The 6,000-nt window shown below is 34.5% G+C and overlaps 1 long non-coding RNA gene across 1 annotated transcript in view; it reads left to right on the plus strand.

The window, feature by feature from the left end:
* LOC143678723 (uncharacterized) overlaps positions 1-1,014 on the plus strand; it is a 48,040-nt gene extending 47,026 nt beyond the window's left edge. Inside the window, exon 7 of the long non-coding RNA XR_013173424.1 lies at positions 890-1,014. This is a non-coding gene — a long non-coding RNA (uncharacterized LOC143678723). The remainder of the gene's footprint in view (positions 1-889) is intronic.
* Positions 1,015-6,000: the final 4,986 nt, after the last annotated feature.

Raw genomic sequence — 6,000 nt, forward strand, 5'->3', positions numbered from 1 at the left:
ATTAGAAGCCGTTTCATGAATAAGACAAGATTGTCTGCTATAACTGCTTCTACTCAACAGTGTTTTACCCAATGTAAAAGAAAAGAGAAATAAAAGAATTAAAGACTGGAAAGAAGGAGGTAAAAATCCTTATGCAGGTAATTTGATTGCCTGTTTAGATAATCTAAGAAAACCAATGAACACTGATTAGAATCAATAAGAGAGTGCAATAAAGTGACCCAATATAAGATAAACAAAATGAATACCTCCCTATATGCCAGCAATAACTAATGAGAACATGTAATGGGAAAGAATCCCATTTATAAGAATAACAAAACTGTAAACCCAACAACAAAAGTACAAGACTTACATAAAGAAAAAACTACACATATTTTCTAAAAGAATTAAAAATATTTTAATCTATTATTTGAGATATAATATCATTCAATATTTAAATTCATTATCCGAATCCAATTATTAATCTGTATTTTATGCTGTCAAGTTTGATAAAATAGATACTTACACAGCTTTCAATTTTTTGTTACTATCATCTTTTCTTTCCATTCTCTTTGTTCTTGCAGGCATCTGCCTTTTTTATTATTTTAGTGGGTTTATACAAAGAATATGCTTGTGTTCAATCCATTATGTATTAACTGATAGATAAGTGACTTTTGTATATTTTTTAAGAGTGTTTTTGTGCTATTTCTTGAACATTGTGAGATCTATTTTAGCAAGGACTGTTGGCATGCTTTCTTAAGAATTGACCTTTAGCATTACCTTCAATAGATACAACGTGAGTTGTATGGATCTAAATTTTGCTAGCTCTTATTTTTTCATATAGACTTGAAAATAGCCAGAAATAAATGTCAAACTTATTATCTAAAAATTATCTATCTTATTTTGTCTCTAGGATGGATTTGAGCAGAAGTGCAGTTTAACATTATTTTTAAAAACCTATCAACAGGATGTTTATGTTGCTTCAGTTTAAATCTTACTGAATGAATCATTCAATTCTAGAAATAAAGACATACTTGAACTCAGAATTTTCAGTTGTGTGCTAGTGTTGTTATTGTCATTGGTGAATTATGGGATCAATATTTGATTAATTAAATAAGATGAAGTGATGATTTTATTTACTATGGAAATCTTAATTCCATAGTTTTTCTTTCTGGATTATTCTTATGTGTAAAAAAAGAAAAGTAGCTTTTTAAAGAAAAGATTCTGGATAATTCAGCAAACCAGTATTTTTCAAATGATCAATACATGATATCATAAAATAAGCATGGGTATAAGGACCATTTTTAAGTGCAACATGGATTTTAATGTAACAAAATATGAAAGTTCGTTGATATGCTTTGAGATTCCACATTGTAAGCAGTCTTTTACAAACTACTTCCTTTCAAGTTTTCATATAGTACCAAAAAAGAATATCCGTAATTATCTGAAAAGGCTATTAAAATATTCCTCACCTTTCCTACTACATATCTGTGTGAAGCTGGATTTTCTTAAAATAATTCAGTCTTTTAAATCAGCATATCATAATAGATTGAATGCAGAAGCAGATATGAGAAAAAATCCAGTTATCTTCTATTAAGCCACATAGTAAAGATATTTGCAAAAATGTAAAACAATGCCATCTTCTCACTTTTGAAAAATATCATTAATTTCTTTTAAAATGTTATGTTAACATGTAATGTAACATGTAATAGGTTTACTTTAAAGTGAATTAACAAGTATTTTAAATATCTGTTTTAATTTCTAATATGGTATTGATATTTAAAACCACATAATAAAAAAATCTTTCAAGTCTCAACAACTTTTAACAATGCAAAAGCTGCTAAAAATCATTCTATTAAGCAATGAGCTTTATTAGTACTCTAAATCATATTGAAGTTTTTAAAACAGTCCATAAGTAAAGATAAAATGATAAAACTGTAATGTTCAGAATATGCTATTTGGACAAGTCAAAACCTACACTTACATTTATATTTTAGCCTACTATAACGGCCATAACAACCACCCCCCATTTATACAAATACTAATACTTATCTGTCTAGATTATTCTGGCAGCATCCTATTCAGCTAAAATCCAGAGAGAAGAGCTCCTGCAAACGTTTGCAGAAACAGCTTCTTTTTTTAAAGTATCTCTGTCAGCTGGAGAGCAGACACAGAAAAAAGAACAAACTTGCTGAACAAGGATGAGTCGCAGTAAGGCCAGAACTGTCAAAATTCTAAAATTGGCATTCCTGCTGCAGCTGGGAGAAGCCAAAGTATGTGGGAAATCTATAAGGCAGGGCTGTTATCTACGTGTAACTCAAAGTGCTTATATGAGTAATTTTTAACTTATTTCTAGCTATAAGTATAGTACTGGCTATGACCCTAATGGATAGCAAAGGACCTGTAAGTTTTCCATTTATTAGCACACTGCAACAGCCTTTGCCTGGGTTACCTAGCCTATGAATTGATCATAATACCTCTTCCTTATATCCCATAGACTTATCATACGGACCAACCTCTGTACATGAAAGCCTTTTGAGAAATTAAAAGTGCTCAATGAAAGAGGTTTATTGGCAGTAATATTATCCTTAGAAGCATTTTACTTATATTAGTTTTGGAGTTAGACTAGCCTTGGCATGAATTCTGGCTTTACTACTTATTGTCATGTAGCTTTTATATATTTCTTTACCCTGTGCAATCCTCAGTTTTGTTTTGCCCTTCATAATACTTCTGATAATATTCATCCCTTGAGGTTATTGAGAGGATTAATGCAGGGAAAGTACGTGCTGCACTGCCGGGCATAGTGACGAGTGTAGTAGATGAATGCTGCTGCTTTTAACAACTACAGCAATAATTACAGCAATGTTAATTTTATACTTTAATGATAGAGTGAGGAGAGTCTGGAGATGACTCATATCTTACTCCTGCTACTCACTACAAGTTCTTTGAGGCGCAGAGACACATGGTAATATTGGATGCCATTTAAGGACACTGCTAAGCTTCTTATCTTCCCCCAGCGACTTCCTCGCTTGTCTGGGCAGCAGGGAGAATGGGGCTGGCAGGTGGGAGCCCATATTGAGAGGTGCAGAGTGTTGTGTCAGGTCTTTTCTTGGCAAAAGTTTAAAAGGTGAGTCCAGCGTCAAGTTGCTGTCCAAGGAAATGGGCCAGTGGAAATGTAAAGTGGTAAAATCTTTTAGCAATTTAGCAACGTGTATTGATTTGATTCCTGGACCATGTACCACCCCCCCGCCCCCCCAAAAATCCAAACTTTAACCCAGCAATTCTATTTTTAGTAAAATTTTTCTAAGGAAAAGTGGCAAAGATGTATAAAAAAAAAGTTTGTGTTTATGGATGTTCTTGACAGGATTATTTATAATAATGAATTGGAAATAACTTAAGGGCCTAACAATAGAAACTGGGTACATCATGAATGACCTGGTCATAGAATGAAAGAATACGCAACTATTAGAAATCGTGTTGATTGAGGGTAAAAAATGCAAGTACCCCCAGTAGTGCTTGGCAAAAATGAAATGTGTGAAACATCTGAGTTTAAGACACTAGGGAGAGGTGGAGACTGTGGAGAACTGGGGCCTTCATGGTTCATTTGAAGGTAAAATTCAAATTGCAAAATGACATTGTTCTGGCCAGGAAAAGGGACAGTGTGCATTCTACCCACAGGTTTACCAGTTTGGAACAACTACTGTTAGAGAATATTAAAATGTGGGTAAATATTCATGGCATACTTTTAAGTGACAAAAGCAGATGAGAAAAACATAGGTAGGAGATGATTCCATTTTTAAGAAATGTATTTGTGTATTTAGATATACACCTTTTCTGTCTGTTCATCTGCCTGTCTTCTCTATCTAGAAGGATATTTGCCAAAACAATAATAGCAAAAACATAGCCCTGACCAAGTGCCGGGATTGTTTTAAGTACTTTAAATATATTAACTCATTTACTCCTTAGAGCAATAATAGATAATATTACTCTCTCCATTTTACAGATGACAAAGGTGAGGCAGAGAGTGGTTAAGTAAACTTGCTCAACATGATACAGCTAGAAGGCAGAGGAGGTGTGAGTCAAGCTCAGACAGTAGAGTCTGAACCATAAGTGCTATGCTATCATATCACCAAAATACTGGGACTTGTCTCTGAGCTTTTTGCATGGGTGGTTTTCATTTTCTTTATTATTATTTTTTTTGGTGGTTTAATTTTTTCTATAATGAGCATAGTATTTCAGAAATAAAGTGCAATGTTTTATTAAAAATGCACACATATTGCCCAGGTATGTGCTCCTTTTGGCTTCTCCAATTACTGTACTCTACTAATAAAACTTAATTTGTCTGACTTGGTGGTGGAAATCTTGGGCCCTAAGGAAACAGAAAGTAGGACAGGTCAATTTTATGGAGGTGGAAGGGAGAACATGTCAATAATAGGCTCTGTGGGATTGCACCCACAGGGTGTGGGATGGCACCAAGGCACTAAACCAGAAAGAACAAGACTGAGTTAATCAGTACACTATGGGGGGTTGTCACGGGACAGAAGTTTTGTTTAGGCCTGGCCCTTTACTCGGCTAAAATATGGTGGCATGGTGCTCTTTCATACCACTTAGAAGTTTCTTTAACCTATTTAACAAATATTCATTAGATTCCTTTTTTTTTTTTTTGGTAGGCACAATAAAATGCAAAAAGAAAAACCATGTAAGGAGCTTATAATTTAATAAGGGAGGTAAGGGTTTTCCAAAATATGATAATTGCCAATAAAATGATACTTTGTGCTAGGGGGTGAGAGGGTAGTTCAGTGGTAGAATTTTTGCCTGCCATGTGGGAGACCTGGGTTCGATTCCTGGCCCATGCACTTCCCCAAAAAACAAACATACAAGTTAACAAAAATTTAACAAATAGTGCAGCAATAACAGGATACTCACATATTCTTATTTTGGATCCTTACTGTATAAGTCAACATTATGCTAAATGGTACAACTTTAGAAGAATTCACAAAGAAATTCATCATCACTATTCAATATTGTATTAGAAGTCAAACCAATGTGAGAATAATAAAAGATATACAGGTTGGAAAAAGAACATGGTCTCTATGTGAAGATGATATAATGGTCTACACAGAAAAGAAAAGAAATGGGCAAACTATTGAAATGAATCAGAATAGGCTGACAAGCTCAACATATAAAAATGTTTCCCGACACTTGTAGCAAAAACTTCAAAAATAGAAAATGTTTCCTTTCATATCAGAAACAAAGTATGAAGTATTTTTAACAATCTAAAAAATGGGCAAACCGTAAGCACATGGAGAAAATTATATTCAATGGGAAAAATGAATGCATAACTAACAACATGAAGTATTAAAGGGATGATAATCACAGATGTTGTACATGGATCCTGTGGCTAGCGAATTGGTGGGAGTGGAAGCCAGGTGGGTTGAAGAGCAAATGCGAGTTGAAGAAGTGGAGACAAGATGTATGGGGGACACTTCAAGAAGCTTGGCTGTGAGGGAGTGCAGTCGTTTAAAGGAAAGGCATGTTCCAGTGAGGGCTTTATGACGCTGTTTCTTGTTTTGTTTTGTTGTACTTCAAGATGAGGGTGAAATGGGCTAGACAGAGGGGTCCAGGAGAGAAAGAGAAGCTGAAATAGAAAGAGATATGGAATAATAATGGCAGTTCCCTGAGCAGTCAGAAGGGGATGGCCTATGTGCACTAATGGGGGGAATTGACCTTGAATAGGAGAGGCACTTCCTCTAAGCTGGAAGGGAAAGATTTTTATCCAGAAATGTTGTGAAATAAGGATGGATTCAGCTGCAGATAGGTTTGTAAATGTAGAAACCACGAGTTAAGGAAATCCTTTCTCATTCACATCAAGGTCAAAATTTTCTCCATGAAGTGAGAGGTTAGGGGGTTTTCTGAGAGGGAGTGAGGCAAGGATTATGAAGGAAAGATGATGGTGACAGCTTGGAATAATGACAGAAGGAAATTAAAGACTTTTTAAAGAGTTTCTAAACTATAATTTGATAT

This window comes from Tamandua tetradactyla, chromosome 4, assembly GCF_023851605.1.
Source record: "Tamandua tetradactyla isolate mTamTet1 chromosome 4, mTamTet1.pri, whole genome shotgun sequence".
NCBI lineage: Eukaryota > Metazoa > Chordata > Mammalia > Pilosa > Myrmecophagidae > Tamandua > Tamandua tetradactyla.